Source organism: Ambystoma mexicanum, chromosome 6q, assembly GCF_040938575.1.
Source record: "Ambystoma mexicanum isolate Mex_15411 chromosome 6q, UKY_AmexF1_1, whole genome shotgun sequence".
Lineage (NCBI taxonomy): Eukaryota > Metazoa > Chordata > Amphibia > Caudata > Ambystomatidae > Ambystoma > Ambystoma mexicanum.
In genome coordinates, this window is record NC_090937.1 from 1,099,377,477 (window position 1) to 1,099,390,202 (window position 12,726).

The window sequence follows — 12,726 nt, forward strand, 5'->3', positions numbered from 1 at the left end:
CACCACGTTGGTGAAATAGTAGAGGAACCTGGGGAGGATTATCATTTTAGCTATCGCCGCCCTCCCCATCATGGAGAGCGGGAGCTTTGACCAGAACTGTATGGATCTCCGCACTCCGCCCATTGCGGCCTCCGTGTTGGCTTTGTGGGTGGATATTGGTGAATGTGTGATGTTGAGGCCTAGGTATCGAAAAGTGTCCACCTGCCAACGGATCCCGATCTCAGGAAGCTCCTCCTCAGGTTTATTTTTCAGTCTTGCTAGTGGGAACGCGCAAGACTTCTGCCTGCTAAATCTTATCCCCGAGTATCTTGCAAAGTTGTCCAGAACATCCAATACAATCGGGGCATTCTCCAAGGGGTCGCGCAGGTATAGGAGGACGTCGTCGGCATATAACGAGATGATGTTGTCTGATCCTCCAATGCTAATGCCAGCGTCAAAGAACTGCTTCCTGAAGTATATTGCCACCGGCTCCAGGCCTAGAATGTACAGCATTGGAGACAGTGGGCATCCCTGTCTGGTACCCCTCTGGATGGGCCAGGCCCTCGATATCATGACACCCGTTTTAACTCTTGCCAATGGGTCGCTGTACAGGACCTCTATCCAGCGGATGAAGTGTTCGCCAAGTCCGAACTCCCTCAGGGTTTCGATCAGCCACTCCCAGTAAATAGAGTCAAAGGCTTTTATGGCGTCCAGTGAGAGTACTGCTAGATCTTCCTCGCTTTCGGACGTCTGTGAAATGATATGTTGGAGCCTCCTGAGGTTGGCGGAGGTGTTACGCCCCGGAACGAAGCCATTCTGGTCCTCATGTACCAGGGAACCGATCACCCTCGAGAGCCTTTTGGCCAATATGGTCGTCAATATTTTGCCGTCGTAGTTTAGGAGCGCCAGTGGGCGATATGAGTCACATCTATCGGCTGGTTTGCCTGGTTTGAGCATCGGGACGATGAGGGTTTCTCTCATAGTGTTAGGGAGAGTGCCCGACTCATATGCCTCCGTATATACTGCGTGTAGTATAGGAGAGGTGATCTCCTCGTAGGCCTTGTAGAATTCTGGGATGAGGCCATCTGTGCCAGGAGCCTTGCCTGTGGAGAGGGATCTGATTGCATCTGTGATGTCCTCCACCGTGATAGGCTCCCCAAGTTTGTCCTGTTGTTCCTGGCTCAGCCTAGGCAGTCCCACCTCAGCCAGCGTATCCTTTATATCTGCTATGGGGACCTTCGTCTCATGAGTGTATAGGTCGTTGTAGAATTCCGTGAAGGTATCATTGATCTCTTGTCGTGTTCTGCAGGTCTTTTCATTTGTATCTTTGATCTCCTTGAGGGCCTGTCTCGGGTGCTCTTTCCTGCATAGCCATGCGAGTATTCTGCCCGGTTTGTCAGCTTCCCTGTGGGCCTTCGAGGTGCGCACGGAGAAGTCAAACTTCGAGAGTCTTTCCCATGCCTCCCTGCAATCCTCTCTGATCAGTTTCAGTTCAGCCTCCCTTTCGGTGGTTGGTGGGGCGCCACTTTCAAGTCGCTTTATTCTCTCCTCCACAACCTCCAGTTCTCTCCTCAGTTGTCGCCTGATCCCGCCCGCCTCGGCGATTATCTCCCCCCTTGTCACTACTTTCAGCGCCTCCCAAAGCGTGCTCCACTTCTCGACCGAACCCTTGTTTATCGCTAAGTATTCTTCCAGCTTTTCTCTTAGGGTTTCCTTGAATGCTGGGTCGGTCAAGGCATCTGATGGCATGCGCCACGTCGGGATGGGGGGGGCGGGGGCCCTTGAGGGAGAGCTGCAACAACAAGGGGGAGTGATCAGATATTGTTCTGCCCATGTATTCTGCCAATTCAACTTGCGGGGTTAGTTCGTTGGCAATGAAGAAGTAGTCCAGTCTCGTGTGGAGGCTATGGGGAGCCGAGTAGAATGAATATGATCTATCCGAGGGGTGGAGGTCTCTCCAAATGTCCGTCAGGTGTATGTCTGCCACCATCCTGGGGAGGGCCCCAGGAGAGGCGCTATGGGGCATGCGTGGAGCTGTCGATCTGTCCAGTTCCGGGTTCATAATAGAGTTGAAGTCCCCCCCCCATATGAACGTATACTCTCGGTAGTGCAGCAATTTAGCGCATAGGTCCTTGATGTGTGAGGGTATATTGTGCTGGGGAAAATACGAGTTTACTATACACAGGGGAGTGTTCTCAAGCATGCCCCACACTATGACATACCTGCCCTCTTTATCCAGCTCCGTTCCCATTTGTTGAAATGGTGTGTCCGGGCTCACCCATGTATAGACTCCTCTTGCGTACTTTGAGAAGGATGCGCCGCTGCCCTGGCCTCCCCAGTATTTCAGGATTTTGTCTGTGGCCTCCAAGGTGAGATGTGTTTCTTGCAGGAGGGCCAATGATATTTTTTTCCTCTTTAGATAAGAAAAAATCCGTTTTCTTCTTATGTATGTTCCCATCCCTCTAACGTTCCATGTAATTAGCTTGAGTCTTGCTGCCATTGCATAAGTGGGTTCCTCGATGAGGGGTGTGCCACCCCTTCTCCCAGTGTTGCATGAGCCGTATTGTAGGGTGGGTGATGAGCCATTTGTGTGGGGTGGGTAGGCCCGCCCAGGCCCAGGAAATCTTTATTCATCCGAGTTGGGACAGTCATAACAATAACAACTTGGAACAAGTAACTAAAACTAATGCACCCAGCTTCAGCCACCAGGGTGGAGTGCTCGGGGGCCCTCGCGCCGTCCGACCTAGTCCAGGTCTCTGGCGCGAGTGGTTGTGTGCAGGAAAGAGGTCTGCACTGGTCATCGGTGGGTCCGTGGTCTGTGTCCATGGGCGGGAGGTCGAGTGAGCCCGCAGTCATTTAGCGTTCTGATGTGGTAGTTTTGCTTCAGTATTGGTATAGCCTCGGTTCGGTTTGGAGTATAATACCAAAGAAATGGGTGCTCCAGCCGCGTTAGTATGCGGTCAGCTTTTTGGGCGTGCTAAGTGCGTTCCTCTAGCGTGGTTTCTTTGGGAGCCTCAGCAAGGTTATTGTGTTCCATCCACATAGTGGCCGCTTCTGGTGATTCCAAGAATATTGCCCGCCCATTGTGGATTACTTTTAGTCGTGATGGATAGAGCAGCATGTATTTTATGTTCAGTGTCCTCAGCTGGGCCTTGATGGGGACAAAGGAATTCCTTGCTCTCTGCACCGATTGGGTATAGTCGGGGTAGATGGTAATCTTTGAGTCACCCCGCTCGATTATACCTCCTTCCCTCGAGAATTTCAGGATCACCTCTCGGTCGCGGAAGTTGAGGACCTTGGCGATGATGGGGCGGGGGTAGGATCCAGGCGGGGGGCGCTTCTGGAGGGATCTATGAGCTCTTTCAATGGCGAATCCCTGCGAGAGTTTCGACACCCCTACTTCCTGCTGTATCAGGGATTCCACATAAGCCGTCGGATCCATGGTCTCCGACCCCTCCGGTACGCCCAGGATCCTGATATTGTTCCGTCTGGCCCGACCCTCTGCTTCTTCGGATCTCGCCTCCAAGAAGTGCACTTTCCGTTTGAGGTCCGCTACCTCTTTCTGTAGAGACGTCGTCTCATCTGAGATGTCCTTCTGGGAGGATTCGACTATGGTGACGCGCTCCGTTAAGTTGCGGGCATCTTGCCTGATAAGTTGTATGTCCGTCTTAACCTCCCCGATTTTCGTATCGATGAATGTCCTCAGGGCCGCGATCGCCTCAAGCACTTGATTATGTCTGGTCTCATCCCCAGGGGCATCTTGTGCTGGTGAGGTCTTCGGTGTGGATTGAGCAGCAGGCTTGGATGTTACAAAGGGGTCCAGAGTAGCGTGCTTGGCTTTGTTCCTCGCGGCAGCCATCTTGCCTCTTTGATGCCGTCACCACCCTCTCCCCCGTGTCTATCGGCCGCGTAGCGATCTTCCTTCTGGCCCTTCTTGGCTGCTGCACCGGGTCCTGACGGTGCCCTCGAGTGGCCCGAGCCGGGGTGCACTCGACTGCAGGGTGGGACTGCTCGAGTCAGCGAGTCGCTGGCTCCCGGATCCAGTGCGAGCCGCTGGGTTATCAACGCGAGGCGGCCGCCATCTTGTGTGCCTCGCCCGGGAAGAAGGGGGAGCCAGCGCCGGGTCGCGGTAGAAGCTTCTCAGGCCCCGATTTTCGTCGGGGTTGGGTGGAAGACAAGGTCTCCCGCTTCGGCCGCCGGTGGATCTCCTCGGATGCGGTGTCTGTGGGCTGAATCACCTAGAAAAGGATCGGACTGCTGCGGCCCAGACGGAGCTCAGGGAACTCGCGTCCTCACTCCGTGGACATCAGGCCACGCCCCCCCTCTTCCAGTATCTATATGTGACAATTTACAATTTAATTATTTCTTGTTTTGTTAAACCTTATTACAAAGTCACATACCTGAAACACACACACAACACAAAACCAATGGTTTGTGCTAATCAAAGTTTTTAAAATCAAGAAACCCTCTTTGAGGAGCTTAATATTTATTTTCGCTTGTTTGTGGTTCAGAGTGGTTATAACAACCCCATCTATCAACAACGGAGATCAATCGAATATTTGGAATGATGTGTTAAATAAGGGTATTGTTTTGATTTGAAATATCCTTTATTATGTTGGACCGGTTTCAGGGACACAAATCTAGTGGTGGTCGCCTTCTTCAGGACTGTAATGACTAACGGCTAAAACCAGTGTTGTGCATCATGTTTTCTGGTAACATAATTTGCAGCTTTTAATTCTGGGCTAAGCCGCTGAATGAGTAAATCTCAACTAAGCGAATGCTTCCTGTTTGCATGACTCCCGGCTGTCTGTTAATATAGAATGCAGCTTATAGTGTCCAACCCTTACCTTGGAAGAGTTTTCTGGGGCATGATTACTACGCACTGTTTTTTTATTTTCCAGAAAGTATCTCGCTCTGACTTGTTGCAGTCCGCTCACCAGGTAACTTGGAGTCTGCCTGCTTTCCAGCTCGCTCGGCACTGATATGGTCAGCCTCGTGTCTCCCTTAGTCGTTAAGGAATTCTTGGCGTTCTTCCTTCCTCTGAGGCACAAGCAAAAGAGGTGTGTTTGTAGAAGTCTTAGTCCTCCAGTCGCCTGCCTTGTCTGGCATACAAATATAGAAAGAAGTGCTGACAGTGGCTACAAGGATTTGGGAGAATTCCCCACTCTTGTCAAGCCACTAATAAAAGAAAAGAAAAATGTAATCGGTTTATAGGTATCGGCAATAAGATTCTCCTCAATTTTCATTTCTTTAGCCACTGTCATTGGTGGTAGCAGCAGCATCATCCTTGTATGGCAAACCTTCCTCCGCGCTTGCCTCTTTACTTTTGTGCACGAATGATGGAGTATTGGAAGTCCTTGCACGCAAATTCTGCATAGATTACTTGTTGGCATCAACCAACCTGCGCCTCTGATCTGAAATTGCAGATTTGTGTTGCCTGACCTTCCACAAGAAAGGCAGGCAGCATTCAAATCGTGCCTGGAGGAGGCCAAACAAGTTGCTAAAAGTCATCTTGAATCCATTGTACATCATATTGGCACAGTCAGCCATGGAATGTGCATAGGGCCAACATCTGACGCACTGCATGCTTGCATTTGTTCCACTCGTTTTGCCCATGATCGTATACTGCGTCTTTGCTGCTTCAGTTCTTTTTCATTGGCCCATGGACCAAGAACTAACCAAAAAGACTGGTTAATTGACGGCAAAATTTGTAGCGGTTCTTACTCAGTCTTCGTCTAAACCCTATATGCAGGGACCGTCGAGGCAAGATAACAGGGCAAGATCATTTGGTGGCTTTCGGGGATATCTGAACTGATGACTGGATCATCAAACTGAGGGATCCTCAAGCACTCATCGATGTAAGCAAGCAAATAAGGGCTTTTACCCCCCCCCCCACCACTCCTTAGCTACCTCGGACACAAAAAACAATGAGATGAACATCCAGGTTCCCTGAATGCCTGTTGGCGGAAGACTAGCTTATCATATTTATATGCAAACGGTCAAGAGCCCCTCTATCAAGAACAAACGCAGCTAAATAACCTGTTCCCTGGGTAGGTTCCCACTCGGGAGGGTCTTCAGCCACGTTTTAGCTCACTGTATTTTTCCACAGAGGAGAAATATCCATTTGCATATCAGTCTGGTCCGACACACTTGGACAGTTCAGAACCGAAATGCTAGGCAATTCCTCTCTGAACAAGAGTACCAACAGCAACCGCCGACGCATGTTTCAACCTAGTCGGCCTCATCCATCATAGGAGAATTGCCTAGCATTTCGGTGCTGGACTTCCCTTGTGGGTGGGACAAAGACTGATATGCAAATTGATATTTCTCCTCTTTGAAGCATGCAGTGAGCTAAAACGTGGTTGTAGACCCTCCGTAGTGAAAGAAATTCCATAGAACAGGGTATTTGTCCCATGTTCGTTCTCGGTAGATGGGCTCCCACACTCCTTTTCAATGTTATATTTACAATTGGCGTTGCAATTCTGAATACTCTTGGTTTCTTTCAGTAGTGGCGAAAGGTTTTAATCTTCCTGTTTTCATCTCTCCCTCCCCCCCCCACACCCTCTTCAGCTCTACCTCTCACTCGGATAGGTTCCGCAACGCACTTACAGGAGATTGTAACACTCATTCAAATGAAGACGATGGAAAGTACTTTTCCTACAAAAGGGCCTGGGTTTAATCACTCTCAATTTGTTCTACACCCAAGAAAAACGAGGTGCACCTGGGGGTTGTTCTGGATTGATCTTTCCTCAAATTATTACTCCCCCCGCCCCTTAGAGAAATTCAACTTGGTGATGCCAATTCACCGCACATGAGGATTCTGTTTTGTTCCTTGGACCCAAGGACGCGTACCTACATGTTTGAATTTGGAAACCGCATCACAAATGCTTATGCTTTTTAATCATAAACTAGCATATTCAACAATCGACGTGTCCTTCCATTTGGCCACAACTCTTCACTCGGTGTCCACCAAGAACCTGAATGTAAAGGCAGGGGTCCTGAGATCGAAGGGGATGCATGTGTATCCTTACCTAGATGACTAGCTTGTAATGGATCATTGTTGGAAGAATCTCCCATAGAGTTGGAGGTGCTAATCAACCTGTTGTTCGCCTTTGGGTTTACAATAAATCTTTCCAAGTCAGAGCTTTCACCTGCACAGATCTTGACCATTGTCTGGTTCCAGTCGGACACCGCAGCGGGGAATGTTTTTCCCCGTACAGAGGAGGAAATGGTATATACAAGAGGCAACCTTTATTTTCCTTTGCAGACAGAAACCTCGTCTTGGAGAAGCTGCTGTGGCTTCTAGCTTCTTGCATCCTATATCTCCCTTTGCCATACTCAAGATGAGAAGAATTCACTTGATCTGGCTCAAAATTGGTAGCACGAGACTAGTGGGCTCAAGGATATACGTATTCCTCATTCTCTGCAAAAGGACCTCAGTTGGTGGCAACTACCACACCATCTACTGAAGGGAGAGGATCCCCATGGAAACATCCACCTTACTCTGGGGAGATGGGGTGGCTTCTTGGAACAGAATTCAGTTGACTGGCTGTGATCAAGGGGGATCTTTAACTTCATATAAATGTATTGTAACTCAAAGCCATATTCAATGCTTTCACAGCGTTTATTTCCAGGACAGGTTAGTGCTGGTCTTGACGAACCACACAAACTGTTTTATGTCAACAAACCGGTAATAAGAGAACCTAGTACATTTTGTCAGCTGGCTTTTCATATTTGGCAGTTGGCAAGAAAGCAATACATATTCCTGATAGTGGCTCACTTCCCAGGAGCTCCAAACACCAAATCAGACAGGCTCAGCAGACTCAATGTAAGAACTCCATGAAACCAGAGTACAGGAGGTATTTGCCCTCTTGTCCCCCTCCGATTTGCTCGGTTTGCCTCGGAAAACATTTCCAAGTGCCTACTGTTCGCATCTTGGATGGGACAAGGTCTAGTCCCTGGAGGAATGTGTCCAGCTGAATTGGAGCAACAAGAGGCTTAATATATACAAAAAACAAATCCCCTTACATGATAAGCTCCAAAACACGCAGTGTCCACAGCATAAATGACTGCATCAGTCCTTCGATTATAACAAAACATCTTTTTTTCTTATTTCATAGTGACAAGTATCAAATATAGTAAAAAATCCTGTTCATATAAATATTTAATGCAAACGACATTTGAATTCTAATGCAAATACATCAATATTACATCATACATCAATATTAAAACACATGACTCGGCACAAAAAGTTATATGTGGCACCACTTGACCTAAAATGAAACCCGTTTTCACACCGTAATTACCAATTAAGACAATATAAACATTGAATACGTTATGAAAAATGCACACCGTACATAACGAGTGCACAATAACCATCACCTCACCAAACATAAGTGACTTAATGACATAAACCATATATAAATGCCAATTGTCAGGTATCAAAACTATTGCGCAGCATTAAAAACGATGTATTGCTGCTTCTTCTGCCCCAGCATGCTTCTGTTCATTTACCTCAGATTTTTTTATTTGTAAACTTCTTCAAAAACCAACTAAAGATTGGTGTTGAAGATCAAATATTGATACGTGCAGCAAGTGGTTTGGTGTTTTCAAAAACATCTGAATATGCTTCGTAGGTTGGCAGCCTCCTTTATATTGCTGCCAGACCCAGGCACATGTAAGTATTTATTAAACCTGTTGATGCTTGCAACAGAGTTTTCAACTGAGGATGCGCAAACGCCTTTGTTTATTTCTTAGAAGGTTCACTAGAGGCGAACCCCACACTTATCACAAAAGCGATGCTAAATGGTGAATGTAGTTTATTCTATGGAGTGCTCAGAACAGTTTCAAAAATGTGGTGAAAGGTTGCTTTTGAGCTTCTGGCTTTTAGTCGTCCTCCATATGGGCTGTTGCATTTGTGGGTGAAGGTGTATAGCGCCAGCTAGCTTAAACTGCAGCTGATAGCTCCCAAATAGTACACGCTCGTAAACTGCATCAGGCGTTAGTCAATAGGATCTTATGCATTCGCTCGTTGCGTTAGTCAATAGGATCTTATGCATTTGCTCGTCCCCACTCTGATAGTGCAGAGGGTGCTCAACCAGTTCCCCTTACTGGCCAACTAGGATCTGGTTCCTGGGTGTTATTTAGTTGGCCAAAGAAGGACCAATTTTCTTTCGCCTTTATTGGGACCTCCTGTTTCTGCAGGTGGGGAGGCTTCTACACTCTTCCCTTCGATTGTTTGCCTTGCAGCATGGTTCCTGAAGAGCTAACTATGGGGCATTTTGGTCCTTCCCAGGAAAACCTAATTCGGGAGGATAGGAAATTGTGCACTCCATCACAGTATCCGAGCAAAGCGACACGATTTTGTCATTGGGCTTTAGAAAGAAATACGAATCCTTTACGTTGTAAGCTTCATAATTTTATATTGTTCTGCTAGTCTAGCGTAGAGGTGTGTTGCGACATGCCGAACATATTTGGCAACAATTGGAGCATACAGACATTCTGAGGACTTAACTCATCAGCAAATCAAAGTGTAAAAATTGATATACAAGGTCTGCTTAAGCTTTTCCCACTGGTTAAGTCCTCAACCAGTTGTGGACCTCAATGTGGTACTCCCTGCATTGGCTCATGAAACGGTTTTAATCCATGACTTCAGTGGATATCAAGTTAGTGACTTGTAAAACAGTGTTTCATGTGGTTCTATCCTCCCTGGGAAGGGTCGGTAGAATCAAGTCTTTTTCTTCTGAACCATTTTCGGTGTCCCATAAGGAAACGGTGGTGTTGTGCATGAACCCATCATGTCTCCCAAACAGTGTCATGGCTTTTCACGTTTACCAGCTGCTCTCTCTCCCTAGTTCTTTGGGTCTTACTGCAGAAGACGCTTCACTTTCTGGTTGTTGGAACATTTCATTGTCACTGCATACTCGTACTCCTTAGGCGTTTTCCCCCATACAACTCTCCCGCCACCCCCCATAAATGATATGGTTTATGTTGTCCGAGCTGACGTGTGAAAAAAGGGGAAGTGACTGGTGGCTTTGAAGGCCAGACATGTGCCTTGCGGCAGTGCCCGTTTACACCTTTAAAATGTAGATGGGGAAAGCACTCTGTCTGTGCAAAAGGTTCCGGTCCTGTCCCTAAATGAAGGGGATGCACAAACAATAGGGAGGAACGGGGCCTATGGACTAGAAGTACAGTAGTCACTACTGTGCTTTTCCTTCTCCTGTTCTAGGCAGTACCCTATTCTCATTCTCCCTTCCCCCATGTTTGACAGACTGTTGCCTGATTTACTTTTGTATAGCATGGAAAATGCTGAATTTGTTAACATCCCTTACATCATCTGACGATCCACTGTGTCCTTCGTTTCTTATCCTCGTCCATTTCAAATTTGATGACCGTTCTAAGTGGATGGGCCAGCCTGCCACAGCAGTATTTAGATTGGCATGCAGTGGTTTTCCATCCTGCTTTTCTCTTTATACAACAGTAAGACTTGTAAAGACTAAAACCTTCGGTACAGTAAATGTTGACTTAATCTGCTCCCAAGGCCATGTTTTATTTTGTTTGTTGGTTTCCTGGTCTAGATATGTTACCGCCAGTGTGCAGCCTTGCGGTTAGTGTTGTGACCTCCACTGGTAGCACTACATTTCAGCCATATATTGGTTAGAAGATGCTGCATGTGTGACCTAGGGGCAGTACTCCATGCAAGAAACAATGAGCAGCTTTTGGTTTTATACAAAACAACCTCCAAAACCTACCAAAGAAAGTCAAGTAATAAAAAGACAGATAACAAAAAATTGGAAACCGCTGTGGAGCTCTGCTTCTCACAAGTCACTTAGGTTTTCTCCTGGACATACCTGCTGGCAAACCTCCCCTTCCCTGTCCACCTTCCACGTCTGGCCCCTCTTCGGTGCAGCTGTTCAATAAGGTGTGAGAAGCTGAGTCCAATTGGAATTCCAAAAGGAGAATCCTAAAAAAATATATTTAAACAACGTTGTCTGACTGTCTGTAACAAGTTAGGTGCACGACGAAGATGTGTAATAAATATACTCTGAAATTCAAAGATGCATCTTGTCAGACTGAATGCTGAGTCACTTGACTACCCCAACCTTGCTCAAGTATCCTTTTTACTCTCAAAATTCCTAAAGCACCCCACCTGCAGAGTACAGTGAGACCTGCACCCCACAGTCTGACCTCTCCACACAAACCCTAACATCCTGGGATTACCTGCATCCTGGACTCGTAGGCCTGACTTCTTGCCGAATGCCACAAAAAATGCTGGGCACCGGCCGCGGCGAATTGGCCCCATGATGAGTAGATATCTTTTGCTGTTTGGTCTCTGCGACTCGGCTGTACCAAGCCTGCGTCTGGGTTTTGGCATCTGGTCAACTCCTGCCACTGCTGCATGCAGGTTAATGTCTGGGTCTTGAAGGATCTCTTCCAGCTTGACATATTTGAAGATGCCCCATACGACCCTTGTTATTAGGGATTGCCACGTGGTACTGGGTCTTGTATCGAAATTGCTAAAAGACTTTGTTTTCATGCTGTTGCCCTCCACCAAGGGATCCTGAAACCGCCCTCACTGGACTGTTTTGCGGTACCAGTTATTTGCTTAGACCTTTTGGGTCAATAGTGACGTATGGATGTGGAGCATTACGGATGGGCCTTGATTGTGCGGTCCAATTACTCCACCAGATCAGTTGATATTTTCTGCTGCTGCTCCAGTTCTTTTCTAGGTGTTTCTTAATCATGTAATGTTTGTTTGACCTTTGAAAGTGTCTCCGTAGAGGTAAAGGATTGGAGAATAGAAAAGCTACTTGGTAAGGATACTTGTTTGAAAGAGCCTCGGCACAAATGGGTGTGCATCCTAATGGAGAGGTGGCGAGAAATGCAGAATCCCAGTCATAATGCAAAGATGCCAACATTTAACCTGTGTCTTGAAGGCAATATGAGCAGTGATCTCCCGACCATGCTGTGCATTTTCCAAAACAATGAATGTTGGGATTCTTGGGATTCTTTGAATTCTTTTGCCTTAACACATACTTTTTTATAAAGGGCGGATTAAGGTCTTCCAAGCCTTATATCTGCCATATCTCCTTATTGCTATTAGCGTATACTTTCCATCACTTGTAGAGGTAACAAGATACACCCTCTGAAGTGATAATCTTTTGAGGGTACAATCCGCCTTTTACTATTGCTTTTAATCCACAATTCTTGCTAATCCTCTGCAAAATAGTTTCCTGGCCAGTGCATTTCAATGTTAAACTCGAGATGAGCACCTATTTCTTTGTCGTAGGACCTGGACTGCAACTTGAAAGAGTGTTTGCTTTGACACATTGTTACTGTTAAGTGGCTGATGATACAGACCTTAGCACCACCATTCTTATATAGTATGTGTTGAACTAGAATTAGTATTTTGAAGTTTACATGAGTGGCGTATGTATGCAAATTCCCAATTGTGATGAATCCAATGGAGTCGTCATGGATTCCCCGGCAGTGACCTCCTCCCATGTGGCCACGGGACGGCAGCTGCTAGCTCATCCTGACTCTGGGGGCCGTTTTGTGAGGGAGGATCAAATGAGAAGAGACCGCTAATGGGGAGATGTTTTTGACTCCATTGAGCAAGATGCAGTATTCTCACCTTTCCCATGAGGAAGACTCTCTGATACCCTAGTTCTTAATGGCCTATTGTCATTCTAGTTGTGCCTCCACCATTGACCCAAACACCCACAACTCACACATCACCTTTTATTT

General features: G+C 47.0%; 1 protein-coding gene across 1 annotated transcript in view; it reads left to right on the plus strand.

Annotated features, from left to right (window-relative positions):
- Positions 1-12,726, plus strand: part of LOC138515311 (sec1 family domain-containing protein 2-like) — a 1,117,334-nt gene that overhangs the window by 100,802 nt on the left and 1,003,806 nt on the right. The window lies entirely within an intron of this gene.